Source organism: Alligator mississippiensis, chromosome 4 (genome assembly GCF_030867095.1).
Source record: "Alligator mississippiensis isolate rAllMis1 chromosome 4, rAllMis1, whole genome shotgun sequence".
Classification (NCBI taxonomy): domain Eukaryota; kingdom Metazoa; phylum Chordata; order Crocodylia; family Alligatoridae; genus Alligator; species Alligator mississippiensis.
Window position 1 is genome coordinate 21,022,485 of NC_081827.1, and position 12,781 is coordinate 21,035,265.

Sequence of the window (12,781 nt, forward strand, 5' to 3'; positions counted from 1 at the left end):
CTGCAGCTACTTGGGGCGCAAGGTGCCTCCATGTGGAAAATCCACAGCAGAGCCCCTGTGCCGAGGCACATGCAGACAGGAGAGCAGCCAGCCCAGGGCTGCCTGCTAGCCCTGTCTCCAGGCACATTGTACCCCAGCCAGCCAGGGAGCAGCCCCTGTCCCTGCAGTTCTCCTAGGACATACCACTTTGGCGTGCTTTGCACCACTTTTTCCTTCGGTTTTTTTTTTTCTTTGCTGGGAAATCCCGGTAGTAAATTTTGCCCCAGTGCTAATTAGCAGCACCATGCTTTAATGTGCAATGTGTGTGACTTGTGGCACCGCAAAGAGGTTGGCAGCGCCACAAACCACACATGCATGCCTGTCTGCATCCAGCCCTCGGCAGCAAACTGGGCACCTATATCAGGACAAAGCGGCACATCCCTCCACCAACAGTCCTGAATTTTGACCTGATTTCCTGGAGTTACTTTTCTAAACACCATCCAAGAACTGCACCAAGAGCCTAGTCGTTCTAGCACTGATCAGGCATGTGAGACGTAGGTGTAACTCTCTGCCTTACCTGATCCAATGTTTGGGTGCATAAGGACAAGTGCCTAAGAACCGTGAGGATTTGGGCTTTTATCACATTTCTTCATCTGTAAAATGGAGGTAGAGGTACTATCCTGTCTTCTAAGGTTGTTATGTGAAAAAATATGTTGAAGACTGTGAGATGTTTAGTTATGTTGGTTATGAGGGATGAGGAAATAATTTCCCCAAAAGCACCTGCTAATTGGGCAGTGCTATTTTTCACTCGGGAGGAGGAGGCAGGGAACAGAAGGGAAGGACAGAATTCTTTCTCAACTGCAGCTATAAGACTGTGTTGTTTCCTGCGAGAAAAATTGTTTCTAGGGGAAAAGTATTCTGATTGAATGCCATAAATGAACACTTACTACACACAATAAGCATGTACATTTTATTGCTTTGATAAATTAATTTGACTGTTTTTTTTTTTGTTTCCTGGATCTGTGAACAGTTTCTTTATTAGCCTTACAATATTAGCTAATTGCTACATGCATTTTTCCTGGGTGAATGCATGCATTGTCTAGTATAGGACCTCATTATCAGGCAGTTATTACAATGCAGCCAGGAGAGATTAATAGAATTGTTGTACTTAAGAAGTTGAATACTTTGCAGCTTTAACAAATTAATTAAAACCTGCTATTATATAGCCTGCGGGTTCGACTGTATACAGCTCAAACCTGGATGCAGTAGATACAGTCTTGTCATTAGGAGTCCATAAAGACCCATATATTTTAAGCAGGATTTACCATTGTCATATTCAGTGTTAGGTAACAAATTTAACTGCTATGAAAAACTTGCACTAGACTCATTATTATGTGACCTATTTTTACAGCTCAGACATTATAATAATAGGAGAACCTCAAAAAAAGGGGGGGGGAGGGGAAGAAGGGAGGCAGATTTGGCTCACTTCCAAATATTTAGAGACCAGATCTTGTGGTTCTCATTCATTCAGTTTGTATTCAGTCCTTTCTTAGGCTTATTTCCATAGCCTGACTTCAAGGTAGGACAGCCTGTCTGACCTGGATCCAGGTAATAAGTATAGGCTTAATCTTGCTCTTTTCAAGTCAATGAGTTTTTCCATGGACATCAATAGCACAAAGTAAGGAATTCAGTGTCTGTTGTAGCTATCCTTGGCTGAACTCATGGCTCCATTCAAATCAATAGAAGATCTCCCAAGATTTAACCTATAGTATCTTCTCTTTCCAGGATGTTTGGAACTCATAACCTACTTTTGCAAACAGGGAATAGCTAAACACCTCAGGCAATGCTAAACACCTCAGAAATTTAGGGGAAGATAAAATTGTAGATCTGGTCCTCGTAGCATTAAGAATTCAGGACTGGGGAGAGTGTTCTCCTCAACTATCTCTAACTGTAGCATCAGCCACTGGTGAGCACCCTTCTCTCCATCTAAATCCTGTTGGCCATAGAGAATATATAGTGGACTCTTTCTACTCACCCAATTGTCTCTGATATCCAGCCTTTAATATTTGCTTGTTCATTATAAGGAAATGCACTCTGCAAACTTTTGACTTCGAAAATATTCCCAAAGGAGGTGCCATTTATCAGGGCAATGACATGTTTGCACCTCAGTCTCAAGAAAGAAGACATGATAGCAGGGTTAAGCAGAGATCAGCAGAACCCACTGGTTGCCGCCAATCACAGAGCGGCAAATATTTACTCATTTTCACTCCCCCAGAATTGTCTTTGAAGCCCATCTCTGCTAATGGCAACGTCAGTGACTGTTTCAGTAACTTCCATTTTTTGTGAGCCAGAGCATTTCCTTTTCACATTAGGGACATTTACTTGCCAAGATATACATGTCTGTCTCGGATATATATTTTTTTAAGAAAGGTTAGAATTTCTCTCTCTATGTGCATCTGGGTTTTCTCTCTGCTTCTCCTCCGCTCTTTTTTTGCTGTTGTTTGTGTTTTTAGGGTGGTGGTAAGTTTATGCATTGCAATGCAGTGACATAAATCCTGTGATAATGGGAAACAGAAATAAGAAATTGCTTAGTACACATTAGATGTAATGCACATTAAGCACAAAAAAATGAGGCAAGGGGTGTCAAATAAGGCAAATGAGAGGAATTAGCACTTGTCATACAGATTCTGGAGCAGAACAAACAGCTCTATAATTCAGTGATAAGGTGTAGGAATAGCAAATGTTTGTCAATTCAAAGGTTGCACTTAAAGTGTGATTGTATTCTAAACTGTGACTCTAAAAATGTCATTTTGGTGTTGCACAGTTATTTATCTCAGTGACACCAGGTCAGGTTTTGTTTTGTCAGTTACAAGTAAAAAGTGGAGTTTTTCCCTCCACATCATGTTCTTCCTGGTTCCCTAACCTCTGTTCTGTGGTTTGTAGAGAAGTAGGGCTGGAAGGGATCTCCAGAGGTCATCTAGTCCAACCCCGGCCTGAGGCAGGATCATTTACGTATTAGCAAAACTACACAGTTAACCCTGCTGCAAGTACACGCTATACAATATTTACTCAATTCCAAGATGATTTCTTTTTTCTCATTTTAACATGTGGGCAGGAAGCCCCTCATCTTGGAATCGAGTATGAGGCAACTGCTGCGCCTGTGGCTCTGGCCCCAACCTGGGATTATGATCAGAGCTGCAACTACTGCCTTACCCCTGACTCGACTTCCCTATCCTTCCCCCTCCATCACCTCTTCCCCGTCGCCCCTGCCTGCTGACTCTTCCCCAAGTCTACCCCCCCTCCCCAACCCCCATCCTTGTGCCTACCTCATCACTTACCCTTGCTCTGTTGCAGTCAGACTCTGTCTTTGCTTCAGCCTGGGGCATGGAGCATGGCCTCAGCTTGGCCCCAGGGCAGCAGCAGGTAACCAGGAAGGTGGGGACAGGGCATAGGCTGCAGGGGGGGAACAAGTGGCAGGGGGGGGCAGGTAGCAGGGGACAAGCTGCTTATCCTCATCCCCACTGCCTGCCTCCCCATTGCCTGCTCCCTGCCACTACTTTCCCCACTGTAGTGATAGGAGGGTTAATTAGACTCTCTACATGAAAAATGATAACAAATTTATACATTTTCTTTGTGTTAAATCTAAGTATTGGGGGGGGGGTCATCTTAAATTCATGGTATTCTTGGATTTGGGTAAATAAGGGAATACCCTAACCTGCTACAGGTAATGCAGGCAGACCACAGAAGCCAATGACCTGCTGCTGCAGAGTTGTTAAAATACACTAGAGAGCTCCAAAATAGAGAGAGAGCCATGCCCCTAGCTGCTGAGGAAGGCAACCCTCTCCCACCCCTCCCCAAATCTGTACCAATCTGGCCATGGACTATAATTCCTGCCTGACCCAAATATTGCAATTGATCTGACCCTGAGTGGATTGGCAAGACCCTGTAACAGGAACTTCTGGGTATAAGTCCCAGCAAGAGCACTGAAACACCCCACTCAAAATCTCCAGCCTTGAGTGTAGCCATCACCCAATGGTTCTGAGGAAAGCTTTTAAAAAATGCCTGACATGTAGCAGTAGGAGGGGAAAAATTCCTTCTCAGCCCCATCTGACAACCAGCAAAGCCCAGAAGCATGGGAAATATCCACTGGTAAGCAAAGGCATAGCTACTCCTAAATCATCCCAGGCCAATGCCTGTCCAGTTCCTTCTTGAAAACTTCCAGTGATGCAGAGCCCACAACTTCCCTAGGCAGCCTATTCCACTGCCTCACTGTTCTACAAGTTAGGAAGTTTTTTCTCATATCCAATCTAAACCTACTTTGTTGCAACTCTAAGGCATTGATCCATGTCCTACTCTCTACAGCAAGAGAGAAAGGCATTTTCCCTCTTTTTTTATGGTAGCCCATCAGCTATGTAAAGGGCATTTGTCAAGAACCATCACCATTCACCATTGCCCAAGTGAGATGCAATGTATGTGCATTGGGGAGGCCAAAAATAGTGTGTGCTGGTATTAGATTCAGCAAAAGCCACAGCCTTCCCACTTGTTCCAAGATCTACAGGTTTCATAAAGACCCATCACCAACTCACCCTTCCAGAACAGCATAGTCTGAACCTCTGTGGGTTGAAATTCTGTAGTCACTGAACATAACATAACTTGAACCTATAAAGAAAAGCAACTTTGAATCACATTTCCGGCCATTGTTATTTTTAGTTAAAGCCACAAACCATTAATGACCGTTTAGAGAAAAACTTTCCATATTTTTCTCCTCAAGCATGTGCAGCTCATAACAAATAAAAGGAAGAATCTCTTTTTGGCACCATTAAGTAAGTTAGGGAGGATAACAAAAAGCTCACTTGCCCCTGAAGCTCCCATGAGGAATTCAGTCTAAGTCTGGCACTCTGGGGACTACCAGGATGCCCATTCCAGAGGGGTGTCCACACATCGTGTGTGGAAGATCCAAAATGTAATCTCCTGTTTAGTGGATAAAGTATAACATCTCTGCCACTCACCTGGAGGGGGACCTAAAGCAAGTCACTCTTTCTTGTGCATGGACGCACATACACACATTCTGCTGCTGCTTCTTTTCTTTAATTTATTCATTCCAGGGCAGGGAACCTTGGTGTTTGCTAGGCCCGCTAAGTACAGCTGAAATACAAATAGATAGCGATGCCTGCTTCCTGAGAGGGCGGGGAGAAGCTGCCACCATACTCCAGGTTCCTCTTGTTCATGAGAGCTCTGTCCTGAAGGCAGTAGGAAGGACCAGGGATGGTGGTTCTCAACAACATTCAGGCCAGCCTAGGCAGAGGTGGAAAAGGAGGACAGAAGAGGAAGTCAGGAGTCAACAGTCACTTGTACAGGCAGTCTGATTTCCACATTTCTACTCTTTCTCCTTCATGCTTTTTTCCCTTATGAGCCTCTTATTATTCATTAAAGTTTTCTGCTGCTGGGTTACTAATTCATACCTGTAGCAGTCCAGAGTCCAGTGTGTATTTACAGCTTCTAGCTATGGCTTTCTTTTTTAGTATCAGTCAGGCAATGCTGTGTGTCTTGATTCACAGACATCTCTTTTCTTGTTTGTAATAAACTAAACTATTTCTCTCTGATTCAATCTTTCCCACAAGTAAAAGCATCTGTCTTTACTTGCACCTGTCCTTTGACTTAAGGCCTCGTCCAGAAAATCTTTTAAACACATGCTTAATTTAAGTACCTGATTAATCCCTATTGGGCTTTTGCATACTTCAGCTCATGCTTAAGTGCCTTTTTAGATTGGAGTGTAGGTTGCAGCCGTGTTGGTCTAAGGGCATAGGCAGACAAGGTTCTTTGGGTAAATCTGATATCTTTTATGAGACCAACTCAAATAATTGGAAAAAAAATCTTGTTTGCAAGCTTTTGGGTATAGTTTCCTTAGCCTGACAAAGGGTAATGTCTGCAGTCGGTCTGTGATTTTCCTGTATGGTATAGTAAAGCAGCCAGAGACCAGTATGTATGCAAGAAAGCCATTCAGTGAAAATTCAACCAGTTTGCAACCCATTTGGAAGAAGAGCCAGTTCTTAAGGAGGGGTGGGCAAAATGCGGCCCGGGGGCCAGATGTGGCCTGCCAGGCCATTCTATCTGGCCCACAAGACCCTTAAAAATTTAGAAAATGAATATTTATCTGACCTGGGCTGCCTGTCATGTGGCCCACAATGGCTTGCTAAGACTCAGTTAGCAGCACTCTGCCCCAAATAATTGCCCGCCCCTGTCTTAAAGAGATCTTCCCAGAACCACCCATCCTAGCCTTTAAACAAGCACTGAACCTCACCAACCTCTCACTGGAAGCAAGCTTCCTACAGCCTAAAACACACTAAATGGGACATGCCTTGTCAAGAAATACAAAACCTGCCAACACATCTCCACCACTCTCACAGTTACTAAATCCTACAAGAGAACCATCACCATTCCTGGATCCTACACCTGCACCTCCAGAAATGTAATATATCTCACCCAGTGCACCAAATGACCTTATGGAAAATATGTAGGAGAAACCAAACAACAACTGCGCACCAGAATGAACGCACACTGTGAATCTATCAAAGACAAGAATACCCAATTACCGGTAGGGGCACATTTCTCAGAAGAAAAACACTCTCTCTCCAATCTCTCAGTTCTAATCCTCAAAAAGAATTTACAAATAACCTTTCACAGACGAGTCTATGAGTTTCACTTCATGAACCTCCTTGATACAAAAAACCATAGATTAAATGTAGATATTGGATTTATGACACATTATAACCCGCCTAACATCTGACTCAAGTCAAGTACAACAGTAACCAACCTCTCAGGCCCTTTCTGATCTCCAGTGGAGTTAAGCAAGTGTGTGTGCTCGCTCCTTTTTTATTCATGATTTTCTTCACCCGGGTGCTGCAGGAAGCATCAGACAGTCTTGGGAAAGGCGAGGAAGGTGTCTACATCTGCTTCCAGGCAGACAGAAACCTCTTAAACCTCAGATGGCTACAGGCTCATACAAAGACCTTACAAGAGCACGCAGCAACTGCTGCAGCGTCCTTAGCCTGACGAAGAGTTTTTGAACCCAAAAGCTTGCTTAATAACTATTCTCCAACCATTTGGGTTGGTCTAATAAAAGATATCAAATTCACCCAAGGAACCTTGTCTGCCAACATCTCATCCATGAACTTCTGTTTGCAGATGATTGTGCTTTGTGGCCCAAACCCAACATGATCTGCAGCACATGACTACCTGCTTTGCCACTGCAGCACAACTCTTTGGACTTAGCATCAGCCTGAGGAAGACTGAAGTTCTGGGGCCTTGTAGCTGGTGTCACTTATCTTGTGTTATGGGACAGTATGGTACATACGTCCTCAGTTCCCAGGCTGTGTATCCTTGTTGTGTTAGACAACCTGCCTGCCTTGAAGGCTGTGATCTCATGTTATGGCATGCCCCCTCAGTTCTCAGGCTGTGTCCATGCATTGGCCTTGTGCTAGACAGCCTGTTGGCCTCCAGGGCTATATGGGACTCTGTGCATGAGACCCAAGCTCTTTAGAAATCCAATTAACCTCTGCTGCCCATCGTGACCCCTTATAAAGCATATATCTATACTTGTAAGTCAATTCCCCCCAAAACCCCAAACCTTTAAATACCGTTTCTAAGCCAACAACCAGCGGGCCTGCATCTGGTTTGGGCAGTTACCTTCCTAACATCTTCATCTGCGAAGAACTGCCAAGAAAAGATAACTTGCCTAACAACTGACTCCCCAGGTAACCTCTCCATTTGTTACCAGCTACATTCATTCCCACCCCTCCCCCAGTCTCTCACCCATTGACTACCTCAATTTACATTTTCACTGACTGGCTTTCTTGCATATATACTGGCCTCTGGCTGCTTTACTTTTCCATCCAGGACGAGCACAGACCAATTGCAGATCCTTCCTCAGACTGACGAAGGGTATCTGTACCTGAAAGCTTGCAAAGAAGAATTGTTCAAACTGTTTGAGTTGGTTTAATAAAATATATCAGATTTGCCCAAAGAAACGTGTCTGTCTTTTTAGAGTGGAGACTTACATAGCACTTGATTTTGAAATCTTAGCCTCACCAGCTTTTGTTTTCTTGCTTTGAAAATTGTTCTATTTATGTGTCCCATATACTTAGACTAAAAAATCCCACTGCTTATGTTGATTTTATTCCTGTCAAAGATTGAAAAGGGCCACAGACCTTGGGAATAAATCTTGTGCCTGGATGTTAGACCCCTGGATGATAGCACAGAGTCCAGCCAATTCCAAAAGGAGTTAGCACAAGCATAAGGGGCCACAGATCACCTTGTGGGTTAAAGACCAAAGAACATACTGGCATGATACTTCCACTGAAAGGGCACGAAAGGAATACAGAAGAAATCACCCAGTTCATACAGCAGTCTGCAACAGATATGACCAAGAGCGTTACACTGAAAAACAATGATGGGGGGAAAAAAGGAATAACTGGCCTAAAGGACTAAAGCAGTACTAAGCGAGCATTTCTGAAACATTGCAGAATATCTTGTTTGCAAACAAGTGAACATCCCATATGCTCTGAGCGTCAGCCTGTGACTTGTGAAAGAGCAACACTCATCCCTTCCTGACATTCTGTAACCGACTGGGAACAGACGGTCCAGCAGGATGCTTGGATACTCCTAATTCAGGGTTGCTCAGTTCCTCCTCCCACCCCTTCTTACTTGTCTGTGCGTGGGATGGCTGGGCTCACATTGGTAAAAGCTTTGGGTTTGCTGGTCTCTCAAGGTCCTTCTGTGACAGACCTAAGATTGGGTGTACATTGTTCCAGTATCATGGCTAAGGGTGGAGAAATAGAGCGTCAGCCCTGGGCGCCAATTTGAAGGTCATGGCCACCCAGCAGCAACAGTAGAAACAGCTGCTGGTGTTTGGGGAGCCTGTGAAGTGCCAGCATCAGTAGCAGCAGCTGGGGGCTTTTGAGTCTCTAGTAAGACACTCCTCTGCTCATGTCCTCCCCTCTCCACCCCCTGCCCCCACCTCCCAAACCCTAACAGTAACCCTCCTCCCTCAAACCCAGGGTACCAAAATTCCCAATTGTGGCTCTGCAGTGTTCAGCAGCAATGCTGACCTTTCCCAGGGTTGGCTTCTGTGAAGCCTCACTGAACACCACTTCCCCATAACTCTCAGCCCCTCCTCAGTTTTCCTTGGGGGGAAAAAAAAAAAAAAGATGATTGTGCTGTCGCTTAGAGTACAAAACGTTACATGAGAATTGGCTGAAGGACTGTGAAGCTGAGCCACTAATTGATGTTGGCAATAGTGTAATGATCCTTCTCTCCTATAGAGAGGAGCAGGCCAAGAGGCAGTATGTGTTTGCAAGAGGCAAGCTGAAGTAGGTTTTTGCATGGGGAAGCTATTCCAAGCTTGCTCAAAGAGAGCAAATTAGGAAGCTAAATCAATCAGCAAATAACGTAGATGTTCCATTAATAAATAAATCAAAGGATTGGACATGTATGTGAACCACTGCCTGCAAAACTTAATCTGTACATGTATGTACAGATGGAACAAAAAAAAAAAAGGTGGAAGGGAAAGAGATGGAGAGAGGTGAAGTTGCACAGCAGGTCAGTAACAGTTGTCTCAGAGTTTTGTGCCTATTATCAGACCTGTAAGAAGAGCCACACATGTGGGTATTATCCCCAAGAAAATGTAAAACCTTACCAAAATAACTTCTCTCTCAATAGTCCAATGTTGAATTACCAAGTATACTTAAAGTACCAGTTCTATGCCATCCCCTCTGGAGCATCAGAGAGAACTTTCTGAGGACGGTTATTTAATTTGTCCATTCCAGAATTGCTGGCAACACCTTTGTCCTACATCCCCATAACCCAACTGACATAAGCAATTATTGTAGGCCTTTTGTATGGTTTCAGTATGTAGGTAATCTTGTCTAAACACTTGCTCATTTCTGATAGAGTGTTTTTCCCAAGGCTATTGACATAGTTTCCTTTGTTCAGACAAATCTAGCTAAGTGCTAATGTCTCCAGAGTGGCAGTATCATTACAACACAGGAAATAGTTCAAATATATTACAGTGTACATTCAGTGGTTACACACACACGTGCTACTGCTATTAATTGCCTGTAATTGATAAGCCTTATTTAAATTAGAACCATACTGGAGTTATATAAATAATGTTGTCAGGTATTTAAAATATGATGTTTGAACAATTGCATGCATTCTTGGTATAATTTACTTTGATCAGAGGTGGTTTTACTGAACACTGGATAGTTTTGAGCAGGGAAGTTGGCCTTAAGTAGCTATGCACCACATTTGAAAAGGAAAAACATTAATGAAAGGGTAGGTGGGGGATTACCAGGTATCAAGTTTGGAGCTGGATTCTCCACTGGTACAAATAGATATACTGCTACATTTGTTTGTACAAGCTAAGGGCCTGATACCTGTTATGGATACAGGGTGGGAAGGTAGAAAATAGCATGGTAGTGGTATTTATATAACTAGTCTAATGATCTTAGTGAATCATGTCTGTCTATTTGTTAGGGATCAGCAAGGTATAACCTGCCTACTTCTGCAAACCTCTACTCGTGTGAATAATCCTATTCACACAATGTCTATATGAAAATAAGATGAATAATGTCATAAATATGTGTTTGTAGGACCCTGAATTTGCATGTATAATTAACCAGACTCGTAATGATGATCTGAAGGGAAGAAAGGTATTAGCTGGCATATACTCTAGACTTATAATTATCAGGAAAAGAATTACATATAAAAATTCCTTTTCCTTCACAGTTCATGTGCCCTGCCTTCTGAGTCTATGAATTCTATGTAACCTGGTGTTTTCATGGGTTTCTCCTTCTCCCTGCACAATTTGGCTGGGCCTGCTGGAGCCTAGTGTAAAATAACTTTATAAAGAATTAGATCTCTTGCAGGTCTGAGCCTCAAACTGAACTGAACCATGAAGTAGCTGTTTTGGAAATACTTAGTTCAGTGTTTCAAAAATATTTGCAATGTCATTACCTTCATCTACTGAAATACCAGATGAATCAATTAAACAAGGGGTGACATAAACAAGTCCATAGAGGTGGGGTTGGTGGGTCGGGGCGGGGGGGAGAGGTGGAGTTGTTCACCCAGGCACAAGCAGGGGAGTTAATAATAGTCCAGTCAAACAGGCTCAGGGAGGGGTAGGTAAAAGCACAGCTCTGTGGCTGCACACTAAATGCATTGAGTTAACTCTTTCCCAATCTATATGAATTTACCTCCTCAGGTGAATTAACTTGGATTGGGCCTGCCTTTCCGCCCCCCCCCCCCCCCCCCCATTTAACTCCCCTGAACACTTGCACAGATGGGCATTTAGATTGACCTAACTCTAGTTAGGTCGATCTAAATCTAACTGCTGTACATACCCTAACCCTGGTGTACGTACCCTAACTGGTTACTTATATAGCCTCTGGCTCGAGGTTAGAGGCTAACCAGTAGGGCTGTGCAAAACAGAACTGTTTCGTTTTTACTTCCATTTCACCATTTTGACAGGACAGTGTTTCATTTTGAGTTTTGTTTAATTTTGAAAGCACAGGTCCGTTTTGTTTCTTCAAAACTGTTTGCTCTTTCAATGCTGTTTGGGCATTTTGCCCGCAGGCTATATTTGGGAAGCACAAAACTGCCTATAACTTTGCCATTTTGGGGTAGATTTGGATGAAAAGAGAAAGAATGGTAGACCCTTCTAAGGGCATGAAGCCTGCCAAGTTTCAAGGCGATAGGTATAGGGGTTTCTGGGAAACTGCACCTCAAATCTTGAAAGCAAAATTCATGTCACTTGTAAGTGTGAAGGCACAGAAGAGTGAAAACTGCAGGTATGTTAGCCCCTGCTGAGGCCAGAAAGCTTGCCAAGTTTCAAAGAGATGGGTGCAGGGGTTTCTGGGAAACTGCATCTCAAGCTGCTCACAAGCAAAACTCGCTACATGTGTGACTGTGTGTGTTAAGGCGCACCCTCACTGGCGCAGGGGTCTCTACATGACACAGTAGTGTGCCCCAATGAGGCCTCCTCCTCCTCTACAGCCTCAGTCCTGTCCACCACTTTAAATGACAACACGTAATAACTTAGTAAGCAGCACAGTAGCATCAGCAGTATCTCAAGCAGCCAAACAGTCACAGCCAATATCAGAGCAGTCCTTCCCCCGTCTTCCCCCTCCCTCTCCTTACTTTCTGTTTCTCTGCAGGCAAGCTCAGCTTCAGCTTTGAAACTCGAAATGTTTTGAAACTTGAAAAATGTTTTGACTGCCCTCGTTTTGTTTCAAGGCTGTTTCAAAGGCCTTCGTTTCATTTTGATTTCAGTGTTTTGAGCTTGAAACGAGTCAAAACAGCGTCCAAATGAAACAGCTGAACAGCCGGCAAAATTTCACGCAGCCCTACTAACCACCTCTGTGTTTATGTACATAGTAGGGAATTTTTTGGGGGGGAAAATGCATTCAAGTCATGTCTCAATTATTAAATAATTGTGATGATGATCATGGGACTCTTAACTTCCTTCATGGTCCAGAGATAACAATGTGGTCAGTAGATGGAGACTAGCCAAATAAACAATTCCTCACAGTCCTCTGGAAAATTGATTCTAGTGTTTTTTTGTATTTCTAGCCTTCATCCAAACATGTAAAATACTGCAGAAATTATCCTGCACCCAGCAACGTAAGCAGCAAAACTCCTATTCACTTCAACATGAGCTAGCTTGTGTTAGCCTTTACTGTCAGAATACACTATGTAATGGATCATTTATCTTGGTTTGTCTATCCTTCCTACCATACAGTTCCCT

General features: G+C 43.5%; 1 protein-coding gene and 1 long non-coding RNA gene across 4 annotated transcripts in view; one reads left to right on the forward strand and one right to left on the reverse strand.

Moving 5' to 3' along the window:
* SEMA3C (semaphorin 3C) overlaps positions 1-12,781 on the forward strand; it is a 181,240-nt gene that overhangs the window by 65,118 nt on the left and 103,341 nt on the right. The window lies entirely within an intron of this gene.
* Positions 1,790-5,419, reverse strand: LOC109283159 (uncharacterized). Of its 2 annotated transcripts, XR_002090239.2 has the most exons (4): positions 4,989-5,419; positions 4,566-4,638; positions 3,318-3,432; positions 1,790-2,534 (listed from the first exon to the last, which is right to left on the reverse strand). It is a non-coding gene; the product is annotated as an uncharacterized LOC109283159 (long non-coding RNA). The 2 variants fall into 2 exon arrangements; XR_002090238.2 differs by lacking the exon at positions 3,318-3,432 and having other exon boundaries at positions 4,989-5,406.